Source organism: Pristis pectinata, chromosome 43 (genome assembly GCF_009764475.1).
Source record: "Pristis pectinata isolate sPriPec2 chromosome 43, sPriPec2.1.pri, whole genome shotgun sequence".
Taxonomy (NCBI): Eukaryota; Metazoa; Chordata; class Chondrichthyes; order Rhinopristiformes; family Pristidae; genus Pristis; species Pristis pectinata.
This window is the reverse complement of record NC_067446.1, coordinates 3,842,540-3,864,382: the sequence shown is the minus strand read 5'-3', so window position 1 is coordinate 3,864,382 and position 21,843 is coordinate 3,842,540. Positions and strand designations below refer to the sequence as shown.

Here is a 21,843-nt window from a genome sequence, read left to right as displayed (position 1 = left end):
CCCCCACCGTACGCGCCTCCCTTGGCCAGTGGGGCGGGGCGGCGTGAGCGGTGCAGGCGAGCGGCTATTCGACTGCAGCGGCGGCGGCCGGCACGATCTGGCCTCCCCCGCGGTGCTCCCCGACCGCGAACTTCGCAATTCCGGCTTCAGCGCGGGGGCCCGGGGCTCTGTCATTTCCTGAGCCCCTCCTCCCCCTCCCGGACGTCTCCTCCTGCGCCGTGCTGTGTTGTTTGTGTTCCGGGGAAGCGCGCTGTCCCAGGGCCTTGTGCCAACGGGAGATGTGGTGCCCTCCTGCCTCTCTCTCCCTCCCAGACACTGCCCTTGCCAGCACCCAGGACAACTGAGCGAGAGAGGGCTGGCGTTCAGCCCAGGGAATCTGGCTGCTGTAAGTGTTGGGGGGGGGTGGGGGGAGTGGGGAGAAGGAGACACAGACCTTGTATCCCAACCACCCCTTCTATAACCTTGGGAGTTGTAGCACCAGTAATGAGCCCTGTGTTTTTTCTCTCTCTCCTCACTGCAGTGACTGGTGTGGGAAACACTGCAGACATGTTTCACACAGTGAAAGGTCGCTAACAGCAGTCAGAACTGGACTTTTTCCTACACTTTGAAGCAATTTTTTATGTTGCTGTTTTAAATCTCTCTGGTTTCTCCCTGGACAGAGACCCGGGTTCAATCCCGATCTCCCATGCTGTGTGTGTGTGTGTGTGTGTGTGTGTGTGTTTATATGTCTGTGTCTGAGAGAAGTTCTGTATGTGTGTGTTTGGGAAACGATTGTGTGTGCGCATGTGTGTATGCCTGTCTGTGTGTGTGCGTGTCTGAGAGACATTCTGTATGTGTGTGTTTGGGAGATGATCTGTGTATGTGTGTGTCAGTGTGAGTTTGTATGTGTGTGTGTGCCTGTCTGTGTGTGCTGTATGTCTATGTGTGTGTGACTGTATGTGTACACATGTGTCTGTGTGTTTGTGTATGTGCGTCTCTGCGTGTCTGTATGTGTGTGTCTACGTGTGTGTCGGTGTCTGTGTGTGTGTCTCTGTATGTGTTTACGTGTGTGTTTGTATATGTGTGTTTGTTTCTCTGTGTGTATCTGTGTATGTGTGTGTATGTGTTTGTGTGTGTGCGTGCGTGTGTGTGTGTGGGTGTGTGTGTGGGTGTGCGTGCGTGCGTGTGTGGGTGTGTGTGTGGGTGTGCGTGCGTGTGTGTGGGTGTGTGTGTGGGTGTGTGGGGGGGGGTGTGTGTGTGTGTGTGTTCTCCCCTGTGACTGCGTGGGTTCCCTCCATACCCCCCCACTCCTGTTTCCCACATCTAGGGTCGGTGGGTGAATCGGCCCTCACTTGCCCCCACCCCCAGCGTGCTGGTGAGGGGGCGGAATCTGTGGTGGGGGGTGAGCAGGCGGGGAACACAGGGTCAGCGTTCCCTGGGTGGGCCAGGGTCTGTCTGCCCGTGCTGGGACCACGGGACCACCCTGACTCCCGAACTCCTGGCTTCGTGCAGGCTGTGGACGGTGGGGGTAACACCCCTCCCACCTAACACCGTGCGTTTCTCCCCCTCCCCCCTATATGCCCACACGAACCTGGCACCAGATAGGCCACACACACACACACACACAGATACACACACACACACTGATGCACACATACACACACACAGATACACACACACAGACACATGCTGACACACACACACACGAACACACACACAGACACACACACACAGATACTCACAGACACAGATACACACACACACACACACACACACACACACAGATAGCCACAGATACACACACACCCAAACACACACACACACACACACACTGACACACACACAGACACATGCTGACACACACACACAGGAACAGACACATAGACACACACACTCACAGACACACACACACACACACAGATAGCCACAGATACACACAGACACACCCCCAAACACACACACACAAACACACACACACCCAAACAGACACACACACACACACACACACACACACACACACACACACACACACACACACACAGTCAAACACACACAGAGGCTCACAGAGAGCTACTACTCTCTGGAACTCTCCCAACCCCCCCCCCCCCCCCCCCTCCACCCCCCAGCGACCGAGGGAGGGTGGGGTGGGGGAATTTTCCTTCGAGCAGTTCCACCTCGTCTGTCCTCTTGACAAACAAGCTGCCTGGGACGGCAGCCAGACCACAGAGACAGCGGCGGTCTCCTCCTCCTCCCCGCTGGGTCAGAGCCCTCCACGTCCCCCTTGTGCTCCGGGGGAGGGGTGGGAGCGGTGGGGAGTGGTGGGGTGCGTGGGGGCGGTGGGGAAGTCTTCCCAGTCCTGTCCAGTCTCTGCTTTCTTCATTTTCCCTTCAGCTGTGGCGGAGAACTCTGAAAGGAGTCCAGCTGCCGGACGGGGTCTGGGGTGGGGAGGGGCTGGCGTGATTATTGGGCTGCGGTGCAGATGAGAGGCTCTGGAGACGGTGGAAGGGTTACAGGGACAGTGTTTGCCTGGGAGGGTGGAAGAGAAAAGGATTCTCCCCACGTTTAAACAGAACAATTGTAAACCCACCCCCCCCAACACACACACACACACACACACACACACACACACACACGTGTACACAAGCACACACACAGACGTACACACACATGCACACACACACACACACACACAGACGTACACACACACACACGTGTACACAAGCACACACACAGACGTACACACACATGCACACACACAGACGTACACACACACACACACGGAGCTACAGAGGTGGGATCTACGCCCGGCTGGCTCGGGAAACTGTTCCTGGCGATCGAGTCACACCGTGCGGAAACAGGCCCTTTGGCCCAACTGGTCCGTGCCGGCCAAGTTGTCTGTCCCAGCTACTCCCACCCGCCCACGTTTGGCCCTGACTCCCTCTAAACCTTTCCCGTCCGTGTACCTGCCCGAGTGTCTTTTAAACGTAACTGTACCCCCCCCTCTACCGCTTCCTCTGGCAGCTCATTCCACACACCCACCTCCCCTCTGGGTGAAAAACTTACCCCTTTAAATCTTTTCCCTCTCTCTTCAACCTGTGCCCTCTAGTTTTAGATCCCCGACCCTGGGGGGGGAGGGACGGTGACCGCCCCCCCTTATCAACGGCCCTCATGATGTTATAAACCTCTATAAGGTCATGGTAGTGTAGCGGTTAGCGTAACACTATTACAGCGCCAGCGACCTGGGTTCAATTCCGGCCGCCGTAAGGAGTTTGTACGTTCTCCCCGTGTCTGCATGGGTTTCCTCCAGGTGCTCCGGTTTCCTCCCACGTTCCAAAGACGTATGGGTTAGGAAGTTGCGGGCGTGCTATGTTGGTGCCGGAAGTGTGGCGACACTTGCGGGCTGCCCCCAGAACACTCTACGCAAAAGATGCATTTCACTGTGTGTTTCGATGTACATGTGACTAATAAATCTTATCTCAGCCTCCTATGCTCCAGGGAAAACAGTCCCAGCCTGTCCGGCCTCTCCTTATAACTCGAGCCCTCCGGTCCCAGGAACGTCCTGGTGAATCTTTCCCGCACTCTCTCCAGCTTAGTGATGTCCTTCCTGTAGCTGGACGACCGGAACTGCGCACAACACTGTAAGTGCGGTGTCCTGTACAGCTGTAACGGGACGTCCCGACTCCTGCACTCAACAAAATGACATCCCAACTCCTGTAGTCAAGTAAAGACAGTACTCTGGAGTGCGGAACAATCATGTTTTGTAAAGTTGCAACACAAAGCCCCATGAAGGGAGAGGGAGATGTCCTGACCCCTGTCCTCCAACATGGTCTCTATAACGCTCTCAAACACGGCAGATCTTATTAGTCAAGCCTCTTTTCTGTTTGGCGTTTTTGATCTCGAAGGCGTTCGGGGAGCAATGTCGGAGGCAGGGGAGACGATTTGTGTGCTCTCTTGCCCCCACCCTCTCCAAAAGTAACTTCATTTCGGGAGCAAACTTGAGTAAGAAGTTGAACTGTAATATTGCCCTCCCTTTCCTCAGACACTCTTGCCCCTGCGTTGTCCCCCTGGTCCTGGAAGGTCTCGAGAGAGGAGAGAGAGAGAGATTGCCAGACAGAGAGAGTCGGTGAGTCATACAGCTCTTTTCTCCGTGCTATCAGTTCAAGTTGTGGACACCGGTCAGCCCAAGTTTAAGGCAGGGTTCCACTCCTGAGAACCATTTGCAACCCTGGCTGTTGGTAAATTTGAAATGCAGCTTCCCGCCAAGTAAGAACTTCGCCCGACCAAGGGCTAAACTGGGGCGTTCCACTCAACCTTTCTGAGAGGCAGAAGATTCCTGCAGTCTGCAGCAAAAGGGCAGATCCGTCCCGCCGGTCTCCCAAGTGCTCGTTCCTATGTACGAGCTTGTAAACCGGAGAGGATTCATTGTATTGGTTTATTACCAAGGTCCAGTGAAAAACTCGTCTTGCATACCATTCGTACAGATCAATTCATTACGCAGCGCATTGAGGTAGTACAGGGTAAAGTGTCACAGTTACAGAGAAAGTGCAGTGCAGGCAGACAATAAGGTGCAATAGCTACGACGAGGTAGATTGTGAGGTCAGGAGTCCATCTTGTCGTACTAGGGGACCGTTCAGTGGTCTTAAAACAGCAGGGTAGAAGCTGTCCTTGAACCTGGTGGTATGTGTGGTCATGTGGCGATTGTGTACCCCCTACTCCCAAGGAAAATTTGGCAGCCACCTCGTTCTTGCATCGTCTGGTCCGACCCTGGCGAAGGATGGGCAGCTCCCATGGAGCAGCACAGCTGGTTTTACCCCAGCGGAAAAAAATCAATTGGTAAATTGTTCTATTATTGTCACTTGTACCGAGGTCCAGTGAAAAACCTGTCTTGCACACTGATCGTACAGGTCAATTCATTACGCAGCGCATTGAGGTAGTACAGGGTAAAGTGTCACAGCTACAGAGAAAGTGCATTGCAGGTAGACAGTAAGGTGCAAGGTCACAACAAGGTAGATCGTGAGGTCAAGAGTCCATCTTATCGTATAAGGGAACCAGGAACCAGGCGTGGTAGTGTAATGGTTCGCATGAGGCTATTACAGCGCCAGCGACCCGGGTTCAAATCCAGCCGCTGTCTGTAAGGAGTTTGTACGTTCTCCCCGTGTCTGCGTGGGTTTCCTCCGGGTGCTCTGGTTTCCTCCCACATTCCAAAGATGTACAGGTTAGGAAGTTGCGGGCGTGCTATGTTGGCACCGGAAGCGTGGCGACACTTGTGGGCTGCCCCCCAGAACACTCTACGCAAAATGATGCATTTCACTGTGTGTTTCGATGTACATGTGACTAATAAAGATATCTTAAGAATGCATTACATCAGTACATCGAGGTCATAGAAGAAAAAAGCAGTAACAGAATGCAGAATAAAGTGTCACAGTCACAGAGAAAGTGCAGTGCAGGCAGACAATAAGGTGCAAGGGCCACGATGAGGTAGATTGTGAGGTCAAGAGTCCATCTTATCGTTCAATAGTCTTATAGCAGCGGTGTAGAAGCCGTCCTTGAGCCTGGTGGGACGTGCTTTCAGGCTTTTGTATCTTCTGCCCGATGAGAGAGGGGAGAAGAGAGAATGTCCGGGGTGGGTGGGGGTCTTTGATTATGTCGGCTGCTTTCCCGAGGCAGCGGGAAGTGTAGGCGGAGTCCACGGAGGGGAGGCCGCTTTCCGTGATGTGCTGAGCTGTGCCGACATCTCTTTGTATCTTCTGCCCGATGGGGGGGAGGGGGGGTGGAGGGGGGGAGAAGAGAGAATCTTCCCCCCACCCCCCATCCACAAACAATCTGCTGGAGAAACTCAGGGGGTCAGGCAGCATCCGTGGGGAGAAATGGAATCGTCAACATTTGGTGTCGAGACCCTGCGCAGGAGTCATGATCGGGAAGTGGGGTGGAGGCGGGGCGGGAGGATCTGAAGCAGCAGAGATGCGAGAGCGTGCTCAGTTGACCACCGCAGAAGGGAAGCGGCGCTCCCCGAAGGAGGGCGACGTCTCAGACCGTCCTGGAAACGGGGAAGCCTCGCCTCGAGGACAGGTGTGGCGGAGACGGAGAACTGGGAGAAAGGGATCGGCACCTTTCCTGGGAGACGGGGTGGGAAGAGGTGCAGTCTGAGTTGCCCTGGCAGTCGGTGGGTTTGCACCGAGTCTCAGAGGAGAGTTTGTCTCCTCGAGTTGGAGACAGACGTAGAAGAGTGTCAGAAACGGTCCACCTGAGTTTGGGAGCAGGGTGGAAGTTGGTATTGGTTTATTACTGTCACTTGTACCGAGGTCCAGTGAAAAACTTATCTTGCATACCGATCGTACAGGTCAATTCATTACACAGTGCAGTTACATTGAGTTAGTACAGAGTGCATTGATGTAGTACAGGTAAAAACAATAACAGTACAGAGTAAAGTGTGACAGCTACAGAGAAAGTGCAGTGCAGTAAGGTGCAAGGTCACAACAAGGTAGATCGTGAGGTCAGAGTCCATCTCATCGTATAAAGGAACCGTTCAATAGTCTTATCACAGTGGGGTAGAAGCTGTCCTTGAGCCTGGTGGGACGTGCCCTCAGGCTCCTGTATCTTCTGCCTGATGGAAGAGGAGAGAAGAGAGAATGACCCTGGTGGGTGGGGTCTTTGATTATGCTGGCTGCTTCACCAAGGCAGCGGGAGGTAAAGACAGAGTCCACGGTGAGGAGGCTGGTGTCCGTGACGCGCTGGGCTGTGTCCACAACTCTCTGCAGTTTCTTGTGGCGAAGATGGGAAAATATATGACTCCCGCACAGGTGCGGGAAGCAGCTGTCGACGTAACGGAGAGTCAATGCTAACTCTTCCAAACCATCCCACAGTCTCATGTGCCCTTTAACTCCTCTGCTCCCACCCCGGCACTTCCCCCCCTCACCCCCAAATTCTCCTGCAACCTCCCTGGGATTCATCGGGACGTGGGAGGGAGGGAGGGATCCGGAGCGCCCTTGGGGGGGGAAGGGGAAGACCCACGGGGTCACAGGGAGAGCGTGCAGACTCCACACACACACACGCGCACACACGCAGACACCACACACACACACACACACACACACACACACACACACACACACACACACACGCACGCAAAGGCGGGGATCGAACCTGGTACTCCGGAGTTGAGAGGCGGCAGATCTAGCCGCGGCGCCGCCCCCCGGGACTCTGCGGCTTTGTTCTTTGTTTAGAACGAGCTGGTGAGTCTCTCCCTTGGCTGAGAAGCTTCTCGAGGAACGTCAAGGTTGTGAAAACCCCTAGCGGGGAAAGAAGCAAAAGGCTTCTCTCTCATCACGGGCCAATTATACATCAGTCAGCACCAGGAGCCAGAGACTGAACCTTATTCTCTGTGACTCAGTTCATATGAATGTCTCCAGTGAGCCAGTGAAGTACATCTCTTGCAAGACAAACACACACAAACACACACACACACACACACACACAGCGGCGGGGGTCGGGATCGAACCCACGTCTCCGGCACAGAGAGGCAGCGAGCGGCTCTACCCACTGTACCACTGGGCCATGATATGAGATCTCAGAACCTTTTGGAAGGGAAGGCTGGGGAATGTTGTCAGTTGGATCTCTCGGTATTTATCGCTGTGGGGTTAGGTTAACAGTGTGCCCCACTGTGAATTGCACAGTGAGGCTGCTGGTGTTGTGATGTCCCTTGTTTAACCCCAACCCAATCTTAATGGGAGTTCACCTTGGTGGCCAGCAGTGTTGGCTTCCTGTTGCTCCTAAGTCACACACTCAGACTCCGGCCCCTGGACACACTGAGTCACGCACAGGGACACACCATCTCTCCGGCTCACTACCTCTGTAATGGCCACCTCCACCAGTCCCGGCCCCCGGCCCCGGGTCTGTCCCCTACTCTCCCTCGGCCGTTCAAGTGCCCGTCCGGATACGTTGTGAGAGTCTCTGCCTCCACCACCCCCTCAGGCAGTGCGTTTCAGATTCCAACCCTCCCCCAGGTAAAAAACTCCCCCCCCCCACACCCCTCGCCCTAAACCCACGCCCTCTGGGTTTAGACGCGTCTGCCGCGGGGAAAAGTTTCCGTCTGTCTTCCTTGCCTGTGCCCCTCGTAATATCGTGGTCGGGGGGACATCAGTGACTTGCTTCTCGCATCGGGTTAGTGGAGGGAGGTTTGGGAACGGAATTGAAAGGGCTGCCTCTTGGTTATACGTCCCATGGGAGAGGTCAGTCCAGCATCCATTGCTGCCTTCTCAAGGGGTATTAGTGAAGGTTCGATCTGAGATCAGGAAGGCACAGCTGGTCGACATGCTGCCGTGCAGTGACAGAGACACGGGTTCCAACCTAACCTCTGGCATCGTGTGTGGGTGTGGGAGAGGTGCTGTGTGTGTGTGGGAGAGATGCTCTGTGTGTGTGAGAGGTGCTGTGTGTGTCTGCATGTGTGTGTGTGGGAGAGGTGCTCTGTGTGTGTGTGTGTGTGTGGGAGAGGTGCTCTGTGTGTGTGAGAGGTGCTGTGTGTGTCTGCATGTGTGTGTGTGGGAGAGGTGCTCTGTGTGTGTGTGTGGGAGAGGTGCTCTGTGTGTGTGTGTGTGTGTGTGTGTGTGTGTGTGTGTGTGTGTGGGAGAGGTGCTCTGTGTGTGTGTGTGGGAGAGGTGCTCTGTGTGTGTGTGTGTGTGTGTGTGTGTGTGTGTGTGGGAGAGGTGCTCTGTGTGGGGGAGAGGTGTGTGTGTGTGCGGGAGAGGTGCTGTGTGTGTGGGGGGAGGTGCTGTGTGTGTGTGTGTGTGTGTGTGTGTGTGTGTGTGTGTAGGGAGGGGGGAAGGAGAGTTTGACGGCCCAAGGCAGCCCACAGTACCGGATGTGGACTCACTGGGAAAGGCGGTCAGCCGGAGATCAGTTGCCTTTCCTGGCAGACGAGGGCTGCTCTCCAGATCTCCTGCTGAGGTTTGTTGGCAAAGTGCTTGTTTCTTGCGTCTGATCAGAATTAGACTCACTGTCACTGAGTTATACGACGTGAAATGTGTTGTTTCACGGCAGCAGTGCAGGGCAAAGACATAAAATTACTATCAGTTACAAAAATAGTGCAAACGAGGAATAACGAGGTGGTATTCATGGGTTCAGGAATCTGATGGCGGAGGGGAAGGAGCTGTTCCTGAATCGTTGAGTGTGGGTCTTCAGGCTCCTGTCCCTCCTCCCCGATGGTAGTAACGAGAAGAGGGCATGTCCCGGGTGGTGAGGGTCCACAGTGACGCCTCTCGAAGATGTCCTCGATGGCAGGGAGGGTTATGCCCGCGATGGAGCTGGCTGAGTCTACAACCCCCTGCAGCCTCCTGCGCGTTGGAGCCTCCGTACCAGGCGGTGATGCAACCAGTCAGAACGCTCTCCGCCGTCCAACTGTTGAAATTTGTAAGAGTCTCTGGTGACGTCCCGAATCTCCTCAAACTCCTGCTAGAACCACTGGCGTGCCTTCTTTGCGATTGGTACATTTGGTAAAATGGTTCGTTATTGTCACATGTCCGGAGGTACAGTGAAAAACTTGTCTTGCGTACCTTTGATACAGATCAATTCATTCCACAGTGCATCGAGGTACAGGGTAAAACAATAACAGAATGCAGAATAAAGTGTTACAGCTACAGAGAAAGTGCAGTGCAGGCAGACAATAAGGTGCAAGGGTCACAATGAGGTAGATTGTATTGTACTAGGAGATGGTTCAATAGCCTTATAACAGTGTGATAGAAGCCGTCCTTGCCTGGTGGGACGTGCTTTCAGGCTTTTGAATCTTCTGCCCGATGGGAGGGGGTGAGGAGAGAGAATGTCCGTGGTGGGTGGGGTCTTTGTTGATGCCGGCTACTTCACCGAGGCAGCGAGAAGTGTAGACAGAGTCCATGGAGGGGAGGCTGGTTTCCGTGACGCGCTGGGCTGTGTCCGCAACTCTCTGCGGTCTCTTGTGGTCCCGGGCAGAGCAGTTGCAGCACCAAGCTGGGATGCATCCGGATAGGACGCTTTCTGCGGGGCATCTGTAAAAGTCGGTGAGTTTTGACGGGGGCGTGCCGAATTTCTTTAACCTCCTGAGGAAGTAGAGGCGCCGGTGAGCTTTCTTGGCCGTGGACCAGGACAGGCTATTGGTGATGTTCACTCCTGGGAACTCAGAGCTCTCAACCCTCTCGACTTCAGCACCGTTGATACAGACAGGAGTGTGGAGGCTGAGGGGTGACCTGTCAGAGGTTTATAATATAAAGGGGGGGGGGGTGCAGAGACAGGGCAGGTAGTCAGCACCTGTTTCTCCCAGGGTGGGGGTATCAGGAGAGAGGGAGGAGGTTTAAAGGGAGTCTGAGGGGTAGGTTTTTGTACGCAGAGAGAGGTTGATATCAGGAAGATGCTGCCAGAGGAGGGGGTGGAATCAGACGCAGTGACTACGTTTAAGGGGCATTTAGTTAGAACCTCGAATAGACAAGGGCTAGAGGGATACGGTCCTAATGCAGGCAAGTGGGATCAGTGTAGAGGGGAGGAGGTCGGCATGGACCAGTTGGGCTGAAGGGCCTCTTTCGGTGCTGTGTGTCTCTGAGACTGCTCACCCCTACCCCACCCCCCGCCCCCGGTGCACTCGCTCCTCCCCCACCCCCTCCCCAACCGTGGCTCAGGAGTCCCGCGGGGAGGGGCACAGGCTCCCCACTCCATGCGGCGATGGTGGGGGTGGGACTCGGGACTGCTCCCAGTAACGTCCAAGGGGCTGGGACCCCCGGGGGTGGGTGAGGGTAGCCCCAACCTGTTCATCTGTGGACATCCAGTAAAGAGGGCTGAGGATATCTTGGTGAACTTGCTCCTGGGGCTAGCTAAGGTGGCTATCCGTGGGTCTTGGAAACGGGTGGCAGAAGGTGCTGCTCAAGCGGACTGCCTCGAGATGTTCCGGGGTTACGTCCGTGCCCGGGTAGCTGTGGATAGGGAATATGCGGTGACCACGGGTACCATGGAGGCGGTCCGGGACCATTGGGCACTGCGGGGGATAAACGCCATCCTTGGTAGGGATGGGGATATTTTAATTTAAGTTAGTGTGTGTTAGTGACTCTGTTAGTCACTGTTATTGTCTCTGTGTTTGTGGTAGTTTTGTAGTATTGTAGATTGTGTTTTATAATAAAGAAATTCATATAAAAAAAATAGTGGATGCGGGGTGGGGGGGAAGGGTGGGGTTGGGTCCCAAATCCCCTTCCCTCCCCGGGCTTCCCCACCAAGGCGCAAGAGCTTGAGGCCTCTCTCCCCTGTCGTCTTACCCCCGGTTCGTGCTGAGGGTTGGCCTTGGAGGCAGGAGACGGGTGTGCGAGCGGGGCTGATCGGTGTTGAGGCCCTCTTCCCTCCCTGGGCCCTCCCTTCGCCCACCTACCCCCCCCCCCACCCCCCGAGGAAAAAGCTGGGAGCCCGGCACCCAGGGGTTTGAGGGGCAGGTCTTGTGGTGTGTCAGAGAACTTACCCTTGGCGGTTGAACACAGTCCCCGTTGCGAGAGAGAGAGAGGGAGAGAGAGAGAGACAGAGGGGGACAGAGAGAGAGAGAGAGAGAGAGAGAGAGTCGAGAATCAACGGTGCTGAGGTCGAAAGGGTTGAGAGCCTCAATTCCTAACAGTGAACACCACCAACAGCCTGTCCTGGTCCAAGCACGTAGACACCACGGCCCAGAAAGCTTGCCTCCGTTTCCTCAGGAGGCTGAAGAAATTCGGCACGTCACCCCCCCCCCCCCCCCCACACCCCGTCGACCCTCACTGACTTTCACAGACGGCCCACGGAAAGCACTCACGCCTCCCTCTCTCCCACCCTCCCCAGGGTCCATTCACTCGCCGCTGCGGGCGATGGATTTGCCAGCGGTCCCGGGAGGGGATGTGGGGCTGGGGAGCCGCCAGACACCCCCTCCCACTCCAGATGTTTGCTGTCTGGCTGTGCGGTTACCTCCGGCGTGGGGTGTAGCCATTGTGGCTCTTGGCTGGTGACCTGACTGTAAAGTGAGGGAGGTGGGGAGGGGGGAGGTGGAGGACGAGAGAAGTGGGGGCAGTGAGTGAGTCGTGGATCCCCGCAGCACGGACGCACCGCTACCCTTCAGACCAACCTGTCCTTGCCAACCAAGACGTACCGAGAGGATCCCCTTCGCCTGCGTTCCGCCAAACCTTATCCAGGTCCCCGTCTTTTAATTGTACCCCCCCCCCCCCACTCCATCTGGCAGCTCGTTCCACACACCCACCACCTCTCTGCGTGAAAAACTTGCCTCTTTAAATCTTTCTCCCTCTCACCTTAAACCTGTGCCCTCTAGTTTTAAACTCCCCGACCCTGGGGGGGGGGAGAAGATCGTGACCGCCCACCTGATCTACGCCCCCGTGGTGTTATAAACCTCCATAAGGTCACCCCTCAGCCTCCTCCGCTCCGGGGGAAACAGTCCCGGCCTGTCCGGCCTCTACTTTTAACTCGAGCCCATGTTTTGGTCGCCCCCCACCCTCCCCGTGGAGTGCTGCCCTCTCCCCCAGCCTCTTTAACTGGAATCGACGACTCCCAAATAGGGGGCGGGGGGGGGCGGGGGTGCGAGGGTCAACGTGACTTCGAGCTGCATCCCCCACCTCTCCCCCCCCATCCCCACCTTCCCACAGCCCGTGCGCTGGGACCCGATGGGAGCCAGGATTTGAGACATACGCCATGCAGTGGTGAGCGGATCTCTCCCCCCACCCCCTGAGCACAGCAAGATCCCATAGTCAATGGGGGTAGGAAGCTGAGAGCCAGGTGCAGATCACACACAGACGCACACATTCACAGGCACAGACATACACAGACACGCACACGCTCACAGACACAGACAGACACACACACACAAACGCACGTTCACACAGACACACACTCAGACACACATCTCACACAAACACAGACAGACACACACTCACAAAGTCACAGACACACACGGTCACAGACACACACACACACAGAGGCATTGATGCAAACCCACCCCACACGCACACACACAGTGAGACATACACCGACACACACAGACATACACACACAGTGAGAGACTGACACACACAGACACACACACACAGAGTGAGAGATAGACCGACACACACACACACAGACACACACACACACACACACACACACACACACACACACACACACACACACACACACGCCCACCCCATTTTCTGCAGGACCAGTGCCTGTCCACAGTGCTGCGGTTGAATGTGTGTGGGGGGGGGGGGGGCATGGGGGAGGCTGTGCCCTGTGCGCAGGGTGACGTGGAGTGTCCGCCGCGAGGGCCCAGCACCGCCTCCTGCCTTCCACCCTGACCCAGGCCCAGCCTGCACTGTCCCTCTCCTCCCTGTACGCTGCCTTCAGCAGTTGAACGTCCAGGCGAAAGAGCACCCCCCCCCCCCCCCCCCCCAGAGCCGGTGGAGGGGAGGCCAGTGATTTCCCCCCTCCCCCCACTCCCCCCTCTTCCCCTCCCCTCGTACCCATTAGCCCCCCCTCCCCCCCCCCCCGCAAGGTGAATGGTCATTGCACGGTTCCAGGGGCTCAAAGCCGGTCGATGCAGCAAGGAGGCCGAGAAGGATGGGGTTAAACACAGGCGGGTGTGGAAGAGAGGCGGTGGGGGGGGGGGGGAATGTTTGAGGCAAATCACAGACTCCCTGAGCAAACAGGCAGGCAGGATTAATGACTCAACACCCCCTTGGTGATGTTACAACTCCCTCCGTGGCTCCTGACTTGATGCCTAACTAACTCCCTCGACCCAGAGTCCCTGATGATATCACCAGTACTTCCTCCCCTCCCCTCCTCCTCCTCCCTGCATCCCGGGGCAGCTCACAAGCAAACAGATGGCCCAGTTAATTTTTACTTGGTTTACGTGCTCCTGCTCTGCACCACCCTGCCACACACGCAGGAACCTGGAACGTGGAGCTGCGCTGCCAGCTCGCAGGCCAACGCCGAGCTCCCTCTTCCCAGCCTGGTCGCGTTCCCTCCCTCCCCTCCCACCCCCGCACACACACACACTGTTCCACCCCCAGCCCCAGAACACTCTGCCTCTCTCTGACTTGCACTTCCCCCCCCCCCTCTGCCTCTCCCTCTCTCTCCCTCTCTCTCTCCCTCCCTTGTTCTGTCTCTGTTTGACCTCTTCTGCGGTCTGTGTCTGTCACTGTATCTCTCTCTCTCTGTTTCTCTCTGCATCCCCCCTGCCCCGCCGCACCTGCCCCCCCCACCCGCCCTCCCCATCAGCCCCCTCTTGTCCTCCCCACCTCTTGTCCCCTTCCACCTTGCCCACTCTCCCTCGCCCCCGCTCACTTTACCCCCTCTCTGATCCGCCCTCTCTCTCTCTGTCACACTCTCTCTCTCTGTCTCTCTGTGTGTGTCTCTCTCCCTCTCTCTCTCTCTCTCTCCCTCTCTCTCTCTCCCTCTCTCTGCCTCTCTCTCTTTCTCTCTCTCTCTCTCTCCCTCTCTCTCTGTCTCTCTCTCTCTCACTCTCCCCCTGTCTCTCTCCCTCCCCCCTCTCTCTCCACTCCCTCTCCCTCTCTGTCACCTTCACACGAGGCGCTCTCAGCACCATCCCTGAGTGCACACTCAGTCTTCAAAGGTCACGCTGTGTCTCCGAGACTGAGGCAGATCTGTTCAAACATTAATGCCTGGCAGATCTCCTGGGCATTCAGTGCACAGCGCGCCGGGCTGTTAATAGGGAAGGAATGTTTCTGTGGAGAGAGGGGGGGCTGAGTTGTTGTGCTCGGCAGGCGCACGTTCTGTTAACACCTCGTGTTCGGGACAGACAGTCCTTCAGCATAAATATATTCCTCGTTTGCACCGAGTGGAGACGGTTTGATATGATTAATTGTCCCCTCACGCCCATCCATCAGTGATATATGTGTGGCTCAATTGCACTTCTAAATTGATTTTCTTCCCCACCCCAAGCTCCAGATTATTTGCAGGTGTTCCACGTGGAATGTTTGAGACATTCCTGGATATTGGATTAAACGTTTCAAAGGCAGGCAAGGTAGCAGGTTGTGGACGGAGAGCGGGGCAGTGGGATCAGTGTGGGGACCGACACGGGGCTGTGGGGGGGGCGCGGGGCAGTGGGGACTGATGGGGCTGTGGGGAGAGAGCGGGGCAGTGGGGTCAGTGTGGGGACTGACACAGGGCTGTGGGGGGGGAGCGGGGCAGTGGGGTCAGTGTGGGGACTGACACAGGGCTGTGGGGAGAGAGCGGGGCAGTGGGATTAGTTCTGGTATCGAAATTTGGCATGTTCCCGTCGACCCTCACCAATTTTTACAGATGCACCATAGAAAGCATCCTATCTGGATGCATCCCGGCTTGGTACAGCAACTGCTCTGCCCGGGACCACAGGAAACTTCAGAGAGTTGTGGACACAGCCCAGCGCGTCATGGAAACCAGCCTCCCCTCCAATCAGTCTACACTTCCCGCTGCCTCAGTAAAGCAGCCGACATAATCAGAGACCCCCACCCACCCTGGGCATTCTCTCTTCTCCCCCCTCCCATCGGGCAGAAGATACAAAAGCCTGAAAGCACGTCCCACCAGGCTCAAGGACGGCTTCCATTCTACTGTGATAAGACTATTGAATGGTTCCCCATTGCGATAAGGTGGACTCTTGACCTCACAATCTACCTTGTTGTGACCTTGCACCTTATTGTCTGCCTGCACTGCACTTTCTCTGTAACTGTAACACTTTATTCTATGTTCTGTTACTGTTTTCCCTTGTACTACCTCAATGCACTGTTGTAATGAATTCATTTCTATGTACAGTACACAGGACAAGTTTTTCACTGTACCTCGGTATATGTGACAATAGTAAACCAGTCTCCAGGGCTGTGGGGAGAGAGATCAGGGCAGTGGGATCAGTGTGAGGACTGACACGGGGCTGTGGGGAGAGAGATCGGGGCAGTGGGATCAGTGTGGGGACCGACACGGGGCTGTGGGGAGAGAGATCGGGGCAGTGGGATCAGTGTGGGGACCGACACGGGGCTGTGGGGAGAGAGATCGGGGCAGTGGGATCAGTGTGGGGACCGACACGGGGCTGTGGGGAGAGAGATCGGGGCAGTGGGATCAGTGTGGGGACTGACATGGGGCTGTGGGGAGAGAGCGGGGCAGTGGGATCAGTGTGGGGACCGACACGGGGCTGTGGGGAGAGAGATCAGGGCAGTGGGATCGGTGCGGGGACCGACACGGGGCTGTGGGGAGAGAGATCGGGGCAGTGGGATCAGTGTGGGGACTGACACGGGGCTGTGGGGAGAGAGATCAGGGCAGTGGGGTCAGTGTGGGGACTGACACGGGGCTGTGGGGAGAGAGATCGGGGCAGTGGGGTCAGTGTGGGGACTGACACGGGGCTGTGGGGAGAGAGATCGGGGCAGTGGGATCGGTGCGGGACGATCAGACACAGACAGAACAGTTGAACCACCTCCTTCACCCAGCCTGTTCTCGACCAGCACTCAAAGAGTTAAGCGGACGGGTTGTGTGGTCTGAGGGCTGATCCAGTCGGGACATTTCATGGTTCAAGGATCCAGTCGGCTGGATTGAAGCCGTGCCCTGTTGTTGGGAATTACTGGGAAGTGGGAGAGATTCCTTGAAGTCAGGGTGCCAGACCGCGCTGATGGGAGTGAGGTAATTCCTGTCACTCCAGGGGAGAGTCCGGGAGCTGACGGATAAAACACTGGCTCCCGGCCGGGGAGAGCGGTGGAACGGACTCAGTTCCACGACATCAGCCCGGCCCGCTGCGTCCGAGACAGTTCTGGGGGGCCGTCTGAGAGGAAGGTCGTGGGGCCCTCTGTCTGGGCCCTTCCACCTCCTTCCTCAATTCTGGCCTTAAAGCCGTCAGCAACATTCGCCCTTGTCCCCTCCCCCGCGCCTTCCGGACGAGGCTCTTGTCCCAAACCTCTCGATGCCAGGGATTTGGGGTGGGGGGGGGGGGGGGGTGGTCACGCCTCAGGAAGCTGGGTTACACAGAACACAGTACAGCACAGGAGCAGGCCCTTCAGCCCGCAATGTCTGTGCTGAACACTAGGCCGAATTAAATTAAATCCTTTCTGCCTCACACACGGTCCATCTCCCTCCACTCCCTGCGTGTCCGTGTATCTAACAGCCTCTTAAACCCCTCTATCGTATCTGCCTCCACCCCCACCCCTGGCAGCACATTCCAGGCACCCACCACTCTCTGTGTAAAAAAATTTGCCCCGCACATCTCCTTTGAACTTCTCACTTTAAATGTATGCCCTCTGGTATTACAGATTTCGACCCTGGGGGAGAAAGATACTGGCTGTCTACTCGATCTGTGCCTCTCGTAATTTTATGAACTATCAGGTCTCCCCTTAGCCTCCGCCCTCCGGAGAAAACAACCCAAGTTTGTCCGACCTCATGCTCTCTGAACCAGGCAGCATCCTGGTGAACCTCTTCTGCGTTTGGAGAGAGAGATAGACACACACACATGTTAAACAGGGGATGTGCAGGCAGATCCGATTAGATCAGATCGGAATCATGGCCGGCAGAGAGACCGTGGGCCGTCGGGCCTGTCTGGGCAACTTTCCCATCGCATGTATTCTCTCCCGTTTTAGACCATAAGACAAACGAGCAGAAGTCAGCCATTCGGCCCGTCGTCTTATCCGCCATTCTATCATGAGCTGATCCATTCTCCCATTTAGCCCCACTCCCCTGCCTTCTCACCATAACCTTTGATGCCCTGGCTACTCAGATACTTATCAATCTCTGCCTCAAATACACCCAGTGACTTTGCCCCCACAGCCGCCCATGGCAACAGATTCCACAGATTCACCACTCTCTGGCTGAAGAAATTTCTCCACATCTCTGTTCCAAATGGGCGCCCTTCAATCCTGAAGTCGTGCCCTCTTGTACTAGACTCCCCTACCACGGGAAACGACTTTGCCACATCTACTCTGTCCAGGCCTTCTAACATTGGAAATGTTTCTGTGATGTCCCCCCCTCATTCTTCTGAACTCCAAGGAGGACAGCCCAAGAGCCATCAAACGATCCTCATATGTTGACCCTCTCATTCCTGGAATCGTTCTGATGAATCTTCTCTGAACCCTCTCCAACGTCAGCACATCCTTTCTTAAATAAGGAGCCCAAAACTGCACACAGTACTCCAAGTGAGGTCTTACCAATGCCTTATAGAGCCGCAACATCACATCCCTGCTCTTGGTTTCTCTGCAGCCCTGCATGGTGTCCTCCCTCAGATCTGCCCACCTCCTCCCTGATACCCAATCATTTTTAAACTCCTGCATGATATCCTATCTACAGATACAGGGGGCGAGGGGGAGGGCAGTGGAGGGGTGAGGGGTGAGACGGGCCAGCAAGGCCTGGGGTGAAACTTCCTCGACTTGGTGGGAGAAGGTACCGAAAGGACATTGATACTGGAGCTTGGGACGTGTCGTTGAAGTTGTCCAAGATGTCGGTGAGGCCGAATTTGGTGTGTTGCGTGAGGTTCTGGTCACCTAGCTGCAGGGAAGATACGGATAAGCTGGAAGGAGCACAGAGAAAATTCACACGGATGTTGCCGGGACTTGACCTGAGTTATAGGGAAAGGTTGGATAGGTTAGGACTTTACTCCCTGGAACGCAGGAGATCTTCTAAAATTATGAGGGGTGTAGATCGAATGAATGCACGCAGGCTTTTTCCCCTTTGTTTGGGTGAGACTAGGTCATAGGTTTAGGGTGAAAGGTGAAGTATTTGAGGGGAATCTGAGGGGGGAACCTCTTCACTCGGAGAGTGGAACAAGCTGCCAGCAGAAGTGGTCGATGCGGGTTCAAGGCAGGCGCGGTTAGCGTAACGCTATTATAGTGCCAGCGACCCGGGTTCAATTCCGGCCGCTGTCTGTAAGGAGTTTGTACGTTCTCCCGTGTCTGCGTGGGTTTCCTCCGGGTGCTCCGGTCTCCTCCCACGTTCCAAAGACGCACGGGTTAGGAAGTTGCGGGCGTGCTGTGTTGGCGCCGGACACTTGCGGGCTGCCCCCAGAACGCTCTACGCAAAAAGACGCATCTCACCGCATCTTTCGATGTGTGTGTGACTGATACAAGATATAACTGTAACGTTGGATGGGAGCAGTTTGGAGGGAGATGGTCCGGGTGCGGGTAGATGGAAGAGGCAGAAGATCACGGGCTGGATGGGCCAAAGGGCCTGTAGTGCTCTAGTTCTAAGGAGAGGCCGGGTCTGTTCTCCGTGGGGTGGAGGGGGCTGATGGGGGGGGGAGGGGGTCCTGATAGAGTTGGGAGTGGATAAGGCGTAGGTGGGGCGGACACTGAGAATCTTTCTCCCCACGGCGGGAGGTCCGCCTTGAGGAGTAGGAGATTGGGCAGGTTTTCCACATGGGAGGGCGGTGGGTGTCTGGAACGAGAGGTAGGGTGGTGTGGGGTGGAGGCGTGAACAGACCAAGCAGGGAGCGCTTGAATCGGTCCTGAGGCAAGCAGGTGCGAAGGACGCACTTGTGGGCCGGCAGGGACGTGTCGGGCTGAAGGGCTGGGTGTGACTCTGTAAGCCCCCAGAGCTCAACTCGGGCCTCGGCATTGGCAGAGGGGTGTCGGTGGTGGGACGGGGTTTGACCCTCCCCCTCCTTCCAGCATAGCTCCCCTCTGCTCTCCCGGGGCCCTAGCCCCGTGATCTCTCACCGTGAGCCCTGGAACGGGGCGGGGTGGGGGGGGGGAAGCATTTAACGCTTCGGTAGGGCTGGGCTGCGGTGGTGTGGCTCTCCCCCCACACCCCCAGTGTCAGCCGGGGGGGGGGGGTGGGGTGGAGTGGGGAAAGGGTTAAATGGAAGTGGCTGCATTTTCTTGCTGTTGAGCAAAGGAGGGTGTGTATGTGCGAGTGTGTGTCCATGTGTGTGCGTGGGTAAGAGTGCATGGGTGTTTTTCTGCGTGTGTGTGTGTGCGTGTGTGTGCACGCGCGTCTGTGCCTGTCTGTGTGTGTGAATTAGTCTGTGTGTATCTGTGTGTGAGTGCCTCTGTGTGAGTGTGTTGTGTATGTTTGAATGTCTGTGTGTGTCTGTGTGTGTCTGTCTGTGTGTGTGAGCATGTGTGCTTGTGTGTGTCTGTGTCTGTGTTGTGTATCTGTGAGTTTCTGTGTGTGTGTGAGTCTGTGTGTGTGTGTGTGTGTCTGTGTGTGTGTACATGTGCACAAGGACATATTTCCTGGAGCAGAGATCGCCGTCCCTCCCGCTGCCAGACCACAGTTCAATGGATGTGCTGTGTTGGATGGGAGCTGCTTCCCACACTGCTCTGCTGTGGTGGGTGGGGAGGCCGCGAGATTGGCGAGCTGGGGCGTTTGGGGTTCACACAGGGTGGGGTGCAGGCGGCGTCTCCCCCGCCCGACAGGCAGCCGGTGAGTGGGGAGCCGGCCGGCTTTCCTCAGGGTCCGTGCCGCCGGGTTCGATGGGCTCGGTGGCCTTTCTGGTGGGACACGGCTGTCGGGAGTGAGCTGGGCTTCCCTGACACCCTGCCCTTCTCCTCCTCTCCGCACCTCCACACCCCTCTCTCCTCACGCCAGTGCAGGGGAGAGGTGGGGGGGCGGGGGGGAGGAGAGGAGAGAATCGGATGGGGGAGAGACGGAGAGAGAGGGAGTGAGGTGGAGGGAGGGACGGGGGAGAGGGTTGGGAACGTGGAGAGTGAGAGCCACAGGAAGGGACAGAGAGATGTGTGGTGTGAGAGAGAGAGAGAGAGAGAGAGAGAGGGTTGGGGGGGGGGGTGTGGGAAGGTGCGGGGAGTGAAGGAGTGAGCTCTCTGTGATCCCGGCTCCCAGCGCTGGGTGTAGCAAAGGTCGGGGGTTGGGGTGGGGGAGAAGAATCTTCCTGCTCCCCGTCCGCCTCCCTCCACTCCACCTCCCTCCCCTCCGCCTCCCTCGCCTCCACCTCCCTCCCTCTGCTTTCAACAAGCTCACTGGGGCCGACTTCCCGTTGTCACCTTCCTGGGGGGACAGACTGTAGTCCGGGAGGGGGTGGGGGCGCGGAGAGTGACGGGGTAGTACCGAGTGTATTCCGCGCACCTAATAAACCACCCCCTACCATCCCACCGCCCCCCCCCACCACCCGCAACCACCACCCCTCCCATCAAACGGCTGGGGGCTCCCAGGGGCGACTTAAATCCATCCGCGCACACAAACCAAATGGAGAGGTGGGATGGCGATCATTCATCCATGAATGGCTCACCACCGGTGAGCGTCATGTTGTCAAGTGCCCTGTACACCAGTGACTCCCTCGGCACTTTTCCTTCCCAAAATACACGTCTTTTTAAGCGCCTCTGTAGTGGTTAAAAGAGCGGGGATTCTGTATGTAAACAGCTCTCCGTCACGTCATGGCCGCCCGACCTCGCTAGCTGGCGCTGTGGAGCCAGTCTCCCTGCAGAGGGGCTTCTGTCTTCCTCGGTAGGCTGTGTTGCGTGTGCGGGTCAGTTGTCTCGCTGGCAGGAGCCTTCCCGGTTAATGATTAGTCGACGGTTAATGGGTGTCAGCGAGTTCCTCAATGGGTCTCGTGCTTGCCTTTTGGAAGGTCGTCGGTTTAACCCAGAGGCTAGAACCAAGCTATTTGGGGCAGCGCTGCACCACAGGAGGGGCGGTGGGGAGGGGAGAGGGGAGGAGGAGGAGGAGGGAGGGAGGAGAGGGGGAGGAGGAGGAGAGAGGGAGGGAGTGAGGAGGAGAGAGGGGAAGAGGGAGGGAGGAGAGGGGAGAGGAAGAAAGGGGAGGGAGGGAGCGAGAGGGAGGTAGAGAGAGGGGAGGCGGAGAGGGTGAGGGTGGGAAAGTGATGAGGAAGAGGGAGGGGAGGGTGAGGGGGTAGGATGATGGGGAAGTCGAGAGAGAGAGAGAAGGGGGAGGCGGAACGAGTGGTACAGAGGGAGCGTGGAGCTGTTG

At 56.6% G+C, this 21,843-nt stretch overlaps 1 protein-coding gene across 5 annotated transcripts in view; it reads left to right on the top strand.

The window, feature by feature from the left end:
- Window positions 1-257: 257 nt before the first annotated feature.
- Window positions 258-21,843, top strand: part of LOC127566545 (methyl-CpG-binding domain protein 1-like) — a 112,994-nt gene continuing 91,408 nt past the window's right edge. For 4 of the 5 annotated variants that reach the window (XM_052008954.1, XM_052008958.1, XM_052008953.1 and 1 more), the window contains exon 1: window positions 4,019-4,102. The gene's annotated coding sequence lies outside the window, so the exon portion shown is untranslated. Of the gene's footprint in view, window positions 386-4,018; window positions 4,103-21,843 lie in introns of those variants that run through there. The other variant, XM_052008957.1, reaches the window with a different exon arrangement.